Raw genomic sequence first — 16,120 nt, forward strand, 5'->3', positions numbered from 1 at the left:
CCCTAGACGACCAGAGAATTAACCCTAGGGGTATCAAATAGTGAGAACTCACACAAAGGAAACCACTGTAATACAAGACCCGGCATCACCCAACCACTAATAGCCCCCTATGCAGGATGCCTTATCTAAACAACAAACAAAACAAAAATACAAATCCAGTCATCAGCAGACAGGATCACCACCTCAGTCAGACTTGCCCATCAGAGGACAAACAAACAAACAAAAACTCAGCACAAATCTCACCCTGTAAGAAGCTTACACAAACCACTGGACCAAACTTAGAGGGCAGAAATGAAAGGGAAGAAAGTATTCAACCTTGAAGCCTGGGAAAAGGAGACCTCAAACACAATAAGTTTAAAAAAAATAATGAAAAGTCAGAGAACTACTACACAAATGAAGGGACAAATTAGAAACACAGAAGTCCAAATAAATGAAGAGGAATAAATAAATAAATAAAAGAATTCAGAATAATGATAGTAAAGATGATCAAAAACCTTGAAAGCAAAATGGAGAAAATGCAAGAATCAATTAACAAAGACCTATAAGAATTAAAGAATAAACATGCAGAGACAACACAATTACTGAAATTAAAAATACTCTAGAAGGAATCAATAGCAGAATATCTGAAGCAGAAAAATGAATCAGTGTGCTGAATGATAAAATGGTGGAAATAACTTCTGAAGAGCAGAATAAAGTAAAAAGAATGAAAAGAACTGAGGATACTTTCAGAGATCCCTGGGACAATATCAAACACACCAACATTTGAATAATAAGGATCCAGAAGAAGAAGAGACAAAGAAAGGATATGAGAAAAGTTTTGAAGAGATTATAGTTGAAAATTTCCCCAGCATGGAAAAGGAAATAGTCAGTTAAGTCCAAGAGGCAGAAAGATTCCCATACAGGATAAACCCAAGAAGAAACATGCCAAGACACATACTAATCAAACTAACAAAGACTAAACACAAAGAAAGAATGTTAGAAGCAGCAATGGAGAAGGAACAAGTAACATACAAGGGAAACCCCATACACTTAAGAACTGATCTTTCAGCAAAAACTCTGCAGGCCAGAAAGGAATGGCAGGATATATTTAAAGTACTGAAAGGGAAAAATCTATAACCAAGATTACTGTACCCAGCAAGGATCTCATTCAATATGATGGAGAAATAAAAAGCTTTTCAGACAAGCAGAAGTTAAGAGAATTCAGTACAACCAAACCAGCTTTACAACAAATGTTAAACGGGTTTATATAGTCAAGAAATACAAGAGAAGAAAAATGATCTTCAAAATCAACCCCAAACAATTAAGAAAATGGCAATAGGAACATATATATCAATAACTACTTTAAATGTAAATGGATTAAATGTTCCAAGCAAAAGGCACAGACTGGCTGAATGGATACAAAAACAAGACCCGTATATATGTTGTCTAAAAGAAACCCACTTTAGACCTCAGACACATGTAGACTGAAAGTGAGAGGATGGAAAAATATATTCCATGCAAATGGGAAGCAAAAGAAAGCTGAAGTAGCATCCTCATATCAAGACAAAATAGACCTTAAAGAAGAATACAAGAGATAAGGAAGGACACTACATAATGATCAAGGGATAAATCCAAGAAGAAGTCATAACAATTGTAAATATCTATGCACCTAAATATAGGAACACCTCAATACATAAGACAAACACTAACCGACATGAAAGGAGAAATTGACAGTAACACAATAATAGTAGGAGACTTTAACACCCTACTTACACCAATGGACAGATCATCAAAACAGAAAATTAATAAGGAAACACAAGTCTTAAATGATACATTAGATGAGATGGATCTCATTGATATCCTCAGGACATTCCATCCAAATGCAGAAGAATACACCTTCTTCTCAAGTGCACATGGAACATTCTCCATGATAGACCACATCTTGGGTCACAAATCAAACCTCAGTAAATTTAAGAAAACTGAAATCGTATCAAGCATCTTCTCCGACCACAATGCTAAGAGACTAGATATCAATTGCAAGAAAAAAACTGTAAGAAACACAAACACATGGAGGTTAAACAAAATGTTTCTAAGTAACCAACAGGTTACTGAAGAAATTAAAAGGGAAATAAAAAAATTTCTAGAAACAAATGGCAATGAAAAAACAACTCAAAACCTATGGGATGCAGCAAAAGCAGTTCTAAGAGAGAAGTTTATAGCAATACAATCCTACTTTAAGAAACAAGAAAAACATTGAATAGAAAACCTAACTTTACACCTAAAAGAATTGGAAAAAGAAGAACAAGAAACCCCCAAAATTTGTAGAAGGAAAGAAATCATAAAGATCTGAGCAGAAATAAATGAAAATGAAAGGAAAGAAACAATAGTAAATATTAATAAAACTAAAAGCTGTTCTTTGAGAAGATAAAATTGACAAACTTTTAGCCAGACTCATCAAGAAGAAAAGAGAGAAGAATCAACTCAACAAAATTAGAAATGAAAAAGGAGAGTTTACAACAGACAATGCAGAAATACAAAAGATTATAAGAGACTATTATGAACAACTATATAACAATAAAATGGTTAACCTGGAAGAAATGGACAGGTTCTTAGAAAAGTTCAATCTTCCAATACTGAACCAGGAAGAAATAGAAATTATGATCAGCCCAATTACAAGCACTAAAATTAAAGCTGTGATCAAAAATCTCCCCCCAAACAAAAGCCCAGGCCCAGATGGCTTCACTGGAGCATTCTATCAAACGTTTAGAGAAGAGCTAATGCCTGTCCTTCTAAAACTCTTTCAAAACATTGCAGAGGAAGGGACACTTCCAAACTCATTCTATGAGGCCACCATCACCCTAATACCAAAACCAGACAAAGACAACACAAAAAAGAAAACTACAGGCCAATATCATTGATGAACATAGATGCAAAAATCCTCAAAAAATTTTAGCAAACAGAGTTCAGCAACACATCAAAAAGCTCATGCACAATGATTAAGTTGGGTTTATTCCAGGAATGCAAGGATTCTTCAATATACACAAATCAATCAATGTGATATACCATATTAACAAATTGAAAGATAAAAACCATATGATAATCTCAATAGATGCAGAAAAAGCCTTTGACAAAATTCACCACCCATTCATGATTAAAACTCTTCAAAAAATGGGCGTAGAAGGAACCTACCTCAACATAGTAAAGGGCATATATGATAAGCCTGCAGAAAACATTATTCTCAATGGTGAGAACCTGAAGCATTCCCCCTAAGATCAGGAACAAGACAAACACGTCCACCTTCACCACTATTACTCAACATAGTTCTGGAAGTCCTAGCTACAGCATTCAGAGAGGAAAAAGAAATAAAAGGAATCCAGATTGGAAACGAAGTAAAGCACTCACTGTTTGCAGATGACATGATACTGTACATAGAAAACCCTAAAGATAGTATCATATAATTACTGGAGCTAATCAGTGAATTTAGCAAAGTTGCAGGATACAAAATCAATACACAGAAATCACTTGCATTTCTATGTACTAACAATGAAAAATCAGAAAGAGAAATTAAGGAATCAATCCCATTCACCATTACAACAAAAAGTATTAAATATTTAAGAAAAAAACTTACCTAAGGAGTCAAAAGAACTGTACACAGAAAATTATAAAACACTGATGAAAGAAAGATGACATGAACAGATGGAGAGAGAGTCCGTGTTCCTGGGTAGGAAGAATCAATATTGTGAAAATGACTATACTACCAAACACAATCTACAGATTCAATGCGATCCCTATCAAATTACCAATGGCATTTTTCACAGAATTAGAATTAAAAATTTCACAATTTGTATGGAAACACAAAAGACCCTGAGTAGCCAAAGCAATCTTGAGAAAGAAGAATGGAGCTGGAGGAGTCAACCTTGCTGACTTCAGATGATACTACAAAGCTACAGTCATCAAGACAGTATGGTACTGGCAGAAAAACAAATATAGATCAATGGAACAAGATAGAAAGCCCAGAAATAAACCCATGCACCTATGAGTATCTTGTTTTTGACAAAGGAGGCAAGAATATACAATGGAGCAAAGACAGCCTCTTCAATAAATGGTGCTGGGAAAACTGGACAGCTATGTGTGAAAGAATGAAATTAGAGCACTTCCTAAAACCAAACACAAAGATAAACTCAAAATGGATTAAATACCTAAATGTAAGACCAGAAACTATAAAACTCTTAGAGGAAAACATAGGCAGAATACTTGATGATATAAATCAAAGCAAGATCCTCTATGACCCACCTCCTAGAGTAATGGAAATAAAAACAAAAGTAAACAAGTGGGACCTGATTAAACTTAAAAGCTTTTGCACAGCAAAGGAAACTATAAGCAAGGTGAAAAGACAACCCTTGGAATGGGAGAAAATAATAGCAAATGAAACAACTGACAGAGGATTAATTTCCAAAATATACAAGTATCTCATACAACTCAATACCAGGAAAACAAACAACCCAATCAAAAAGTGGGACAAAGACCTAAGCAGACATTTCTCCAAAAAAGACATACAGATGAAAAGATGCTCAATATCACTCATTATTAGAGAAATGCAAATCAAAACTACAATGAGATATCACCTCACACCGGTCAGAATGGCCATCATCAAAAGTCTACAAACAGTAAATGCTGGAGAGGGTTTGGAGAAAAGGGAACACTCTTGCACTGTTGGTGGAATGTAAATTGATACAGCCACTATAGAAGATGATATGGAGAGTCCTTAAAAAATTAGGAATAAAACCACCATATGACCCAGCAGTCCCACTCCTACTCATATACCCTGAGGAAACCAGGGTTGAAAAAGACACGTGTATCCCATTGTTCATTGCAGCACTATTTACAATAGCTAGAACATGGAAGCAACCTAGATGCCCGTTGACAGATGAATGAATAAAGAAGTTGTGGTAGATATACACAATGGAATATTACTCACCCACCAAAAAGAATGCATTTGAGTCAGTTCTGATGAGGTGGAGGAACCTAGAACCTAATATACAGACTGAAGTGAGTCAGAAAGAGATAAATATCATATTCTAATGTACATGTACAGAATCTGGAAAAATGGTTCTGAAGAATTTATTTACAGGGCAGCAGTGGAGAAATAGACATAGAGAAAAGACTTATGGACATGGGGAGAGGGGAGGAAAGGGTGAGATGTATGGAAAGAGTAATATGGGAACTTACATTACCATATGTAAAATAGATAGCCAAGCAGGAATTTCCTGTATGGCTCAAGAAACTCAAACAGGGGCTCTGTATCAACCTTAAGAGATGCGATTGGGAGGGAGGTTCAAAAAGGAGGGGATATATGTATACCTATGGCTGATTCATGTTGAGGTTTGACAGAAAACAACAAAATTCTATAAAGCAATTATCCTTCAATAAAAAAATTTTAAAAAAAGAAAACTTCAATGCACATGTATTATTAATGGTCATCTTAGCATTAGTATTTTTATTTGTTTGGGTAACTGTCAGACTTCCAAATATCATGTAAGATGACATCTAGATAAAATAATGGGAAAGATTCTTTCTAAGTGAGCTAAATTATTGATGAGACTTGCTTTTTCAGTAGATGAGTGAGTATCATGAAGTAAGTGCCCAAAGGAAGTTTTCAGCCTCTCTCTCATCTTTGGCTCGGACTTTTTCATTGACTGTCAACTTTGTTTTAATTATGTGTTGGCTTTCCTTCATTTCTTTCCTTGGTCAACATTAGGAGGAAGTGAAGGATAATTATTTCTGATTTGTTTTGTCTTCCTCAGATGAGTATTATAAAAGTTGTCCTATCTCTAAAGCATCTTATGCTTTTTATATGAACTTTACTATGTATATGCAGGGGCTTCCCTGGTGGCTCAGTGGTGAAGAACCTACCTGCCAATGCAGGAGACGTGGATTCAATACTTGGGTCAGGAAGATCCCCTGGAGAAGGAAATGGCAACCCACTCCAGTATTCTTGACTGGTAAACCCCATGGACAGAGGAATCTAGTGGGCTACAGTCCATGGGGTCACAAAGAGTGAGACAGGACTTAGCAACTGAATAACAGCAAAGTGAGGTAGAATTATAGGTACTGTCAGTGTTTTCCTAGATTCATCACATTTTTCTTCTTGGGTGAGCATGGTCAGTGATACCAATCTTAAACATGTTAAACAATGTTTTAGGATCTGCTTAGGATCAATATTAGAAGCTGTTTTCACTTGTTTGTTATTTAATAGTAGTACTGAAGGTTGAACTTACAGTGCCCATATTTGAATGATTTTTTAGAAATCTATATTGTACCTTCATCAGGAGACTTTACATCACATTAATAATAAAAAGTGAGGGACTTCCTAAGGTTTGATTCCTGGTCAGGGAACTAAAATACCTAATGGTGCCTGATGTCAGCAATAAAAAATGTCACTAAAAGCCACATTTATTTAAAAAAATAAATATATAAAAAGTGAGGGACGGGGTGGCCTTCAGTAACTAACTGTCCTTCATTGTGGCAAAAGTGATTTGTAAGTTACCATATATAAAACCAGTGCTTTCGAATTGTGGTCCTGGAGAAGGCTCTTGAGAGTCCCTTGGACAGTGGGGGGATCAATTCAGTTAGTCCTCAAGGAAATCAACCCCCAAATATTCATTGGAAGGACTGATGCTGAATTTGACCCTCCAGTCCTTTGGCCACCTGATGCCAAGAGCTGTCTCATTGGAAAAGACCCTGATGCTAGGAAAGATTGAAGGCAGAAGAGAAGGGGGCAGCAGAGGATGAGATGGTTAGGTAGCATCACTGACTCAGTGGACATGAATTGGAGCAAACTCCAGGAGACAGTGAAGGACAGGGAAGCCTGGCGTGCTGTAGTCCATGGGGTTGCAGTCAGACACGCCTTAGCGATTCAAGAACAACAACAACAAAACCAGTGACGCACCTTCTATTATAAAGACCATTGGCTATTAAGTGGCATCTTTTTGGAAAAACAAAACACTGTTATAAATGTAGCTTTCATAAAATATCTATCCGATGGTAGATGCATTTATCCCCACACTTCATGCTGTTTTCTTCTTCAGTATCACAAAGCTTGAGTCTTACACTGTCTTCTCATTCATAGTATAATTTTTTCTGTTATTTATTTTGGCCTTTGGTGGTTGTGTCGGCAGGAGACTTTATCAGGATACTTTTTAGATTCCACACTCTTGTTTTTGACCTCTTGTGCCATTTTAGAATTGACAGTGTAATTTCAAGGCATATTGAAAATTGCTGGATGCCTGCATTCCCTCTTTGGTTAATCTCTGAATTTCACTTCTTCTGTGACTGCATTATGTGTCTGTGGAAATTGAACAGCTGCTTTGTTAAGTCAGCTGGAACTTTGGATGGAGAAATGTCCCAGTGCATCAGTCAGCTTCATCAGCCTGCCCTAACTTCAGACATTTTATCATCTACCCAAAAGATGTGGCGGTTGTTGCTTATTTCAATTGAGCAGCTTAGCTGTATCAAAGGCAACCTTCTGTTCACTCAGTAATATTTAGTTTTAGTTATATATCATAGTGAAGTATTTTTGGAGAAATCTGAAGGGCCAGTTAAGTATTCAACTTTAAGCTTGTGTTCAACTATATGGTGCCACAGACATAGAACTGTGTCACTGGGAACCAGTACACTTCCTGCCTGGTGACGTTTATGCATGCACAGCCAGCCGCAATGCTTTCTTAGTCTACGCATCTGCTTGGCAGGTAGCAGAGTTATTTAATGTTGATTGGATGAGGCACTTTAACATGAGGACTGACTAAAACGTCAATGTTAGACCCACAGAAATTCAGGCCTGTATTCAGAGTTGTGCCCCTCCTGCCCCAAGGCAGACCTCACTCCAGCCAGGGTCTCTGCTTCTTGCCTGTAGAGTTACGAGGAATTATGTGCAGTCTTCTTCTGCTGACCAGTAGCCAGTCCTGCCTAGCAAAAACGATGATTTTTTTGATTTGAAAAAAATTTTTTTTAATTTATATTGTAATAAAATACTCTTAACATGTGGCAAAGCTGAATCTCCAATACTTTGGCCACCTGATGCTAAGAGCTGACTCATTAAAGACCCTGATGCTGGGAAAGATTGAAGGCAGGAGAAAGGGGTGACAGAGGATGAGATGGTTGGATGGCATCACCAATTCAATGGACGTGAATTTGAGCAGACGCCAGGAGATAGCGGAGGACAGGGAAGCCTGGTGTGTTGCAGTCCATGGGGTTGCAAAGAGTCAGACACAACTTGGCAACAAAACAACAACACAGCATGTAATGTAAAATTTACCATCTTAATCTTTAAGTATACAGTTCAGTAGTGTTAATTACATTTGCATTGTTGTAAACCAACATACTTCGACCACCTGATGCGAAGAGCTGACTCATTTGAAAAGACCCTGATGCTGGGAAAGATTGAGGGCAGGAGGAGAAGGGGACAACAGAGGATGAGATGGTTGGATGGCATCACCAACTCGATGGACATGAGCTTGGATAGGCTCTGGGAGTTGGTGCTGGACAGGGAGGCCTGGCGTGCTGTGGTTCATGGGGTCGCAAACAGTAGGACACGATTGAGCGACTGAACTGAACCGAACTGAAACCAACCTCCAGAACCATTTTCATCTTGCAGAACTAGAGCTCCATATCTATTAAACAACTCCTTAATTCCCCATCCTCCAGCCCCTGGCAGACACCATTCCACTTTCTCCCTCTAGGAATTTGAATTTAAACTAACCATGAATTATTTTGTTCTCTGTGCCAGTTGATACTGGATGTGCCAATATCCTCACTCTGATATCTGTTTATCTGGCTTGGGGAATGTTTTCATTCTTTGTTCTGCAGAGAACAAGAATTTTTCTTGTTATTAAAAAGAATTACTGTATTTTACAAAATTAAAGGGCCATGGATCAGTTGTTCAAATTTAAGTGTATAGAATGAAATTATTCCAAATGAAAATATTTTAATAAAATAAATATATAAAGTGAAAATATTTAAAGTTATGTTTAAATATCCATTCATTCATTCAGGAAATGTGCCAAGGTGCTGTACTGCCAAAAGCCTGGTTTTGCTTTTGTGCATGTGTGGTGGTTCTGATGGTGTGGCCCCTACAGTGACGCCCCCTCCTCTCATTTCCTGCCCTTCCTGGAGAAACTGCCTGCTCCTTCCCTGGCCTGTGAGACCCCTGGACCTCATCAGTCTCTGCAGGCTGATGGGTTGAGTTAATGACAGCTCTGTGTGCCCATCACATGGCCTCTCCTGTCCACACGGCCGTGGCCCCATTACAGGACACTTGTGCCTGGATCCCTGTCTAGAATACCTTCCCCCCTCATTTTCTAGGACTTCTCTCCAGCCGGACTCCGGTTCTTCTAACTCCTGCTCATGCTTCAGGCTGCACCCTTTGGTCACTTTCAGAGGGGGCTCTCCCTGACCCTTCACCCCTTCTCATCCTCCCTTCTCCCACATCCAGACCCGCTCTCCTGGCTTCACCTTCTGTTCATCTCTTGTACCATCTGATGTTCGATTTTAACAGGCATTTGTCTATCTTTCTCACTGGAGCAGAGGTTCCTGAGACATAGTCCCAGGCAAGTGACTCCACCTTGTCTCCTGGACCATACATGTCCCAAGGCAGGTGGGGTTTGTGGAACAGGCCTGTGAACAGAGGAAATGAGCCTCAGTCCCCACAGACACAGCTCTGCATCACTGTGGGTGCCCCCTGCCTGCCTCCATGGGTCCAGGGGGCCAGTCCTTGTCAGCAGGTGCTACCTTTTCTGGTCAGCCCAGGTCTCTGAGTGCCTGGAGGTTTGTGATCATCAGGCCAAGAGCCAGACGGATGGAAAGCAGCTCTGATTCTGTCCTGGAGATGCCAGCTGGATTTCTGTCTGGGCTTTGGGTTTTTAAGAACCTTTTCCTCATGTCCTCAGACAGGTTCTATTTCCAGCCCAGCAGCAGTGTCTAGAATATTCCCACATAACTTTTCAAAGCTGTGGGCCTCACGTGCTGTCTACTTTTCATTTATTTCAGAGAGAGCTTCTTTGTACTTGTGTTTAGAGAAAATGCCTACAAACTGCAGTGGTATCACCTGCATGGATCTGAGCAAACTCGAGGAGATGGTGAAGGACAGGCAAGCCTGGTGTGCTGCAGTCCATGGGGTTGCAAACAGTTGGACACAGCTGAGCCATTGAACAACATCATCTACATGGAACCCCAGGTGGCTTTAGCACATTTTGGATCATGCTGTTTAGGGAGATCACTTGTGCAATTTGTAGTGTTAACATCTTGCCTTATGTTGCTGTTTAGTCACTTAATTGTGTCCGTCTCTTTCTGACCCCATGGACTATAGCCCACCAGGCTCCTCTGTCCATGAGATTTCCTAGGCAAGAGTACTAGAGTGGGCTGCCATTTCTTCCTCCAGGGGATCTTCCCAACCCAGGGATCAAACCCGAGTCTCTTATGGCTCCTGCATTGGCACGCAGGATCTTTACCACTGTGTCACCTGGGAAGCCCCCTACAGATAGTTATTGGTGCCTTTTCTTGTGCTGAGAACTGCCCTTATTTTTCTCATTTTGTCTGGAACAGTGACAACTTTGTCTCTAGCCAGAGTGTAGTAACCACAACTCAGACCCCACTGCTTTTAAGCTTCCCCTCTGTGATGCCCCACGCTCACCCCATTGTTTGTAGGGTCGCCTCTGATGGACTGAGATGACCAGAGGTTTAACTCATCTCCTCCCTAAAAATAAATCAGCTCTCAGCCCTTAAAAGAACTTTGGATTTCTCCTTATGATCTCAGCACTTCATTGCTGAAAGGGATTAGGTATTTTTCAAACTGAGAAGCCTAATCCGGGTCATTTATAGGCGTTTGAGAAGTATTCTTTATCCTGTACTTCCGTACTGTTGCTAAAGCAACCCTTTCTTCATGGTGAAATAAACCCCTGACATATTTTTCAGAACAAGAATGGATATAAATAAAAGAGCTAAGTACAAAACCATCATCGTAATATCCTGGCGGCTCAGTGTTCCGTTTACGGGTTTGGAAAGTCAAGAGCCACATTTATAGAACTTATTTTTTGCTTCACCCAGCAGCTTGTGGGATCCTGGTCCCCCCCACCAGGGATGGAACCAGTAGCCTCTGCAGTGGAAGCAGAGTCCTAACTACTGGACCAGCAGGGAATTTGAGCCACATTTATCAAGTCTAACCCGATGTTGCCACAGAACCCTTTTAAATTATGGGCCTGTCCATTGTCTCAAAGCCCCACATGAGAAAGTCAGTTCTCAATATTCAGAATTGTGAGAGGAGGATTAGGTCAGAGCTGGCTTGGTTCAGACATCCCATGTGTTCCTTGTTGGAAAAGAGAGAGAAAGAGTTGGTCCCTCTGTTTCCACCCAGGGCCTCCTATGCTGGTGTGGTTTTGGGTTGAATGTAAGTTCAGTTCAGTCACTCAGTCGTGTCTGACTCTTTGCGACCCCATGGACTGCAGCTCGCCAGGCTTTCCTGTCCATCACCAACTCCCAGAGCTTGTTCAAACTCATGTCCATGGAGTCAGTGATGCCATGCAATCATCTCATCCTCTGTCTCCCCCTTCTCCTCCTGCCTTTAGTCTTTCTCAGCATCAGGGTCTTTTCCAATGAGTCAGTTCTTCGCGTCAGGTAGCCAAAGTATTGGCGTTTCAGCTTCAGCATCAGTCCTTCCAATGAATATTCGGGACTGTTTCCTTTAGGATTGACAGGTTTGATCTCCTTGCCATCCAAGGAACTCTCAAGAGTCTTCTCTAACACTACAGTTCAAAAGTATCAATTCTGTGGCACTCAGCTTTCTTTTTAGTCCAACTCTCACATCCATACATGACTGCTGGAAAAACCGTAGCTTTGACTAGATGGACCTTTGTTGGCAAGGTAATGTCTCTGTTCTTTCTTTCTTTCTTTCTTTTCGGGGAGGGGGTTGTTTATTGCAAACTGTTATAATTAAAGTGGTATTTTACAAGTGTTTTAAGACAAAAAATATGGAACGCTTCACGAATTTGCGTGTCATCCTTGCTCAGGGGCCATGCTAATCTTCTCTATGTCGTTCCAATTTTAGTATATGTGCTGCCGAAGCGAGCACTCTTTGTTTTTTAATATGCTGTCTAGGTTGGTCATAGCTTTTCTTCCAAGGAGCAAGCGTCTTTTAATTTCATGACTGCAGTCACCATCTGCAGTGATTTTGGAGTCCCCAAAATTAAAGTCTGTCACTGTTTCCATTGTTTCCCCTTCTATTTGCCATGAAGTGATGGAGCTGGTTGTCATGATCTTCATTTTTTGAATGTTGAGTTTTAAGCCAACTTTTTCACTCGCCTCTTTCACTTTCATCAAGAGGCTCTTTAGCTGTTCTTCACTTTCTGCCATAAGGGTGGTGTCATCTGCGTATCTGAGGTTATTGGTATTTCTCCTGGCAATCTTGATTCCAGCTGTGCTTCATCCAGCCCAGCATTTCGCATGATGTACTCTGCATATACGTCAGGGTGACAATGTACAGCCTTGACGTACTTCTTTCCCAATTTGAAACCAGTATATTGTTCCATGTCTGGTTTTAACTGTTGCTTCTTGAACTGCATACAGATTTCTCAGGAGGCTGGTAAGGTGGTCTGGTATTCCCATCTCTTAAAGAATTTTCCACAGTTTGTTGTGATCTACACAGTCAAAGGCTTTGGCGTAGTTAATAAAGCAGAAGTATATTTTTTCTGGAACTCTGTTGCTTTTTTGATGATTCAACAGATGTTGGCAATTTGATCTCTGGTTCCTCTGCCTTTTCTAAATCCAGCTTGAACATCTGGAAGTTCTCAGTTCATGTATTGTTGAAGCCTGGCTTGGAGAATTTTGAGCATTACTTTGCTAGTGTGTGAGATGAGTGTAATTGTGTGGTAGCTTGAACATTCTTTGGAATTGCCTTTCTTTGGAATTGGAATGAAAAGTGACCTTTTCCAGTCCTGTGGCCCCTGCTGAGCTTTCCAAATTTGTTGGCATATTGAGTGTAGCACTTTCACAGCATCATCTTTTAGGATTTGAACTAGCTTAACTGGAATTCCATTACTTCCACTAGCTTTGAACGTAAGAAGTTACCCTTTTTATGGGTCACATAGAGTCCAATATGGGGCTTCCCAGGTGGCTCAGGGGTAAAGAAACCACCTGCCAATGCAGGAACCACTGTAGATAAGGGTTCAATCCCTGAGGGGGGAAGATCCCCTGGAGGAGGAAATGGCAACCCGGTCCAGTTTTCTTGTTTGGGAAATCCCATGGACAAAGGAGCCTGGTAGGCTACAGTCTGTGGGGTTGCAAAGAGTCAGGCACAACTGAGAGTCCAATATGGGCAGCAGTGTACAGTTCAGCCTGACACATACTCTCTAGAACTCGAGTCCTTGGGCCCTGACAGAGCACAACTGAAGCAACTTATCAGTGAAACAGACCCAAATGTAGACCTGTTCTCTTTGCTGGTACTCACCATGTCTGCTCCCAGCTCGTTCCTGAAGCCGGAGTGGACTTTCCCTTCTCTTTCCCCTCAAGGAGAGCCTTGAGTCTTGGTCTGCTGGAGTGGGAGATTCCCTTGCTCTCGGGGAGGAATGCCAGACTCTTTTTTTTTAACCTGGTGTGTCTGACTGGCTATTGGAGGAGGGAGAATTCCATAGTGAGGATGGTCAGTGTCTGAAGACAGAACCCTTGCCCTGATCAGTGCCTTAGGGATGGACCATATAGGTCTGGACTATGAGAAGCTTAATAATGGTCATGGTGGACCTTTCTCCACATTTTTCTGGACTTCATAACCTCACCAACCCTGAGATTCTTTTTATTATTATTATTATTTTGACAGTGCCAGGCAGTGTGCAGAGTCTTAGTTCCCTAACCAGGCATCGAATCCATCTGTGCACCCAGGGTTGGGAGCATGGAGTCTTAACCACTGAACCACCAGGGAAGTCCCCACTCTGTGGTTCTTATACTACATAGTGAAATTGAATTTCTCACCAGATCAACAGGTATAGCCTAAGAAGTATTTCACTTGGAAATAATGAAGGCGGTATCTCTTGTCCCTGAGTGTGGTCTGGCAGTTTTCTCCCGGTCACTTCTCTAGCTTTTGCTTCTCCCTCTCTACTGATCACAAGTTCACCTGAAGCTGAAGCTCAGAGTTCTTCTGTAGGGTCACCATGTCTGATATATTTAAATCTTACTGTAAAAAAAAAATGCATACTTTTTATGATTAGAGGAAAATGCAGGTTGGTAGGAATTCTCCTGGAGTTGAAGTTGTATGTGCTGTGGATTTGGGAGCAGATGGACATGCTGCCCAGGAAAAGGATTGAGGCCTCGTTGGACCTGTCCAGCACCTCCTGCCTGGACAGCTGTGGGCGAGTTCCAGCCTCAGTTTCTGCACTTGCTGAGCAGTGGTGAGGAGCCTGTCCTGTGGAGAATTCACTGAAATAGTCTGTCTACAGTGCACAGTATTAGTCGGAGTTAGTACAACTCTTTGTGACCCCATGGACTGTAGTCTGCCAGGCTCCTCTATCGATGGGATTCTCCTGGCAAGAATACTGGAGTGGGTTGCCATGCCTGCCTTCAGAGGATTTCCTGGCGCAGGTATTGAACCTGTGTCTCCTGCATTGCAGGCAAATTCTTTACCACTGAGCCACGAGGGAAGCCCATACAGTGCATAAAACACATGCTAAATCAGGCTCATCTCCTCTTGCTCTGACAGAGCCAAGAGTAATGTGGGAAGGTTTGCTGTTTTTGGGTGGTGAATATGTCACCCAGTTTCAGGGGATAGTTCAAGGTCTTGGCTGTAATTCCTGGCCTTCTGTTTAATGTCTTTTCTTCATTTTCTTTGAAATACCAGTGGAATTTATATATTTGATAAGCATGTCAATCTGAGAATTGTTTTCAATTCTTGGGAAGATTTTGGATTTTGTAGGTTTTGAAATCTAGTTGGGGTAAATTCCAATTTCTCCTATTTTGTTAAAACAATATAAATCTGTATTTGCTAGTACAGTCAGCCCTGTGTGTCTGTGGGTGCTGTGTTCACAGGTTTAACCAACCACAGATTGAAAATATTCAGGGAAAAAGCCCTCAGAAAGTTCCAGAGAGCAAACTTGAATTTCCCATGCTCTGGCAGCTATTTACATAATATTTACATTGTATTAGATATTAAAGGTAATCTGGTGATGATTTGAAGTGTATGGGAGATTCCTGGGCCTATATCCAGATAAAACTGTAGTTCAGAAAGATACATGCACCCCTGTGTTCATAGCAGCATTATTCACAATAGCAAAGACATGGAAACAGCCTAAGTGTCCATCAACAGAGGAATAGATAAAGATGTGGTACTTATATTCAATGGAAAATTACTCAGCCATAAAAAAGAATGAAATAATGGCATTTGTAGCAACATGGATGGACTTACAGATTATCATGCTAGGTGAAGTAAGTCAGAAAGAGAAAAACAAATGCCATACGATATTTCTATGTGGAATCTAAAAAAAATGACACACATGAACTTATCTGTGAAACAGAAACAGATTCACAGTCATAGAGAGCAGACTTGTGGTTGCCAATGAGGAGGAGCAGTGAGAGGGAAGGACTGGGAGTTTGGGATGAGCAGATGCAAGCTATTATTTATAGGATGGATAAACAACAAGGTCCTACTGTGTAGCACAGGGAACTATATCCAATATCCTGTGATAAACTGTGATGGAGAAGAATGTGAAAAAGAATATGTATATGTATAACTGAATCACTTTGCTGTAGAACAGAAATTAATGCAACATTGTAAATCAACCATACTTCAATAAAAAAATAAAGTTCAGTTCATCAAGTTAAAAAGTGTATGGGAGGATGGGTGTGGGTTCTGTGCAAATACTGTGCTATTTTATATGAGGGACTTGGTATATATAAGGGGTTCCTGGAGTCAGCCCCTTGTCGATACCAAGGGATGACTGACTGCACAGCATCACAGAAAGTTGTAAAAGTGGAAATTCAGGCTAAGCACTAGTTGAACTCACTTAATTTGCTCAGCTCATGGGTCCTCGAGAGACTTTAACTTTAGGGTGGAAGAGGTTGCTCTTTGGCACATTAGCAACCAAGTCTGTCTGTGACTGCAGCTTCT

General features: G+C 40.5%; 1 protein-coding gene and 1 non-coding gene across 4 annotated transcripts in view; one reads left to right on the plus strand and one right to left on the minus strand.

The window, feature by feature from the left end:
- Positions 1–16,120, plus strand: part of ENTREP2 (endosomal transmembrane epsin interactor 2) — a 240,305-nt gene that overhangs the window by 24,440 nt on the left and 199,745 nt on the right. The window lies entirely within an intron of this gene.
- LOC139038893 (U6 spliceosomal RNA) lies at positions 11,994–12,100 on the minus strand. Its single transcript, XR_011492025.1, has one exon. It is a non-coding gene; the product is annotated as a U6 spliceosomal RNA (small nuclear RNA).

The sequence above is a fragment of the Odocoileus virginianus genome, chromosome 16, assembly GCF_023699985.2.
Source record: "Odocoileus virginianus isolate 20LAN1187 ecotype Illinois chromosome 16, Ovbor_1.2, whole genome shotgun sequence".
In the NCBI taxonomy this organism is placed as follows: domain Eukaryota; kingdom Metazoa; phylum Chordata; class Mammalia; order Artiodactyla; family Cervidae; genus Odocoileus; species Odocoileus virginianus.